This window comes from Mandrillus leucophaeus, unplaced genomic scaffold, assembly GCF_000951045.1.
Source record: "Mandrillus leucophaeus isolate KB7577 unplaced genomic scaffold, Mleu.le_1.0 Scaffold17, whole genome shotgun sequence".
NCBI lineage: Eukaryota > Metazoa > Chordata > Mammalia > Primates > Cercopithecidae > Mandrillus > Mandrillus leucophaeus.
Window position 1 is genome coordinate 5,477,935 of NW_012101698.1, and position 569 is coordinate 5,478,503.

The following is a 569-nucleotide window of genomic DNA, read 5'->3' on the forward strand; positions in this document are numbered from 1 at the left end:
AAAAAAAAAAAAAATTTCCTCTTTCCCCAATATCTGACCTTTCTCATATTGAAGCCCTCAAAATCATCCTTGGAGAAAGGTACAGACCTGTCTCCCAGGTACACACGTTCTTAACTTTGGCAAAATAAACTTGTAAATTGATTAAGACCAGTCTTAGGTGCCTTTCGGTTTACAACTGGAAAACTGGGCACATCCATGCAAGACAGATCTATATGTTCAGTAGGGAGTGATGTTCAGGACCTCATGTTAAGGGAAAAGCAGCAAGTTGTACAGCAACATGTATGGGAAGCCCCTCAAATCAAAAATAATGTTTATGGATAGACAGTGTGTGGATACACAGGAACAGGGCTGGAAAGGAATGCATGCTAGGGAGAGACTGCTAAGGGTGGGAACAAGTGGGGAGAACTTGAGCTTTGTCTGTATTGTTTGAATTTTTCTTACAAGAATGTACTTTCCAAATCTGTTGTTAATAAGGAGCCTAAGGCTGGGCACAGGGGCTCACACCTGTAATCCCAACACTTTGGGAGGCTGAGGTCGGAGGATGGCTTGAGCTTGGGAGTTCAAGACCA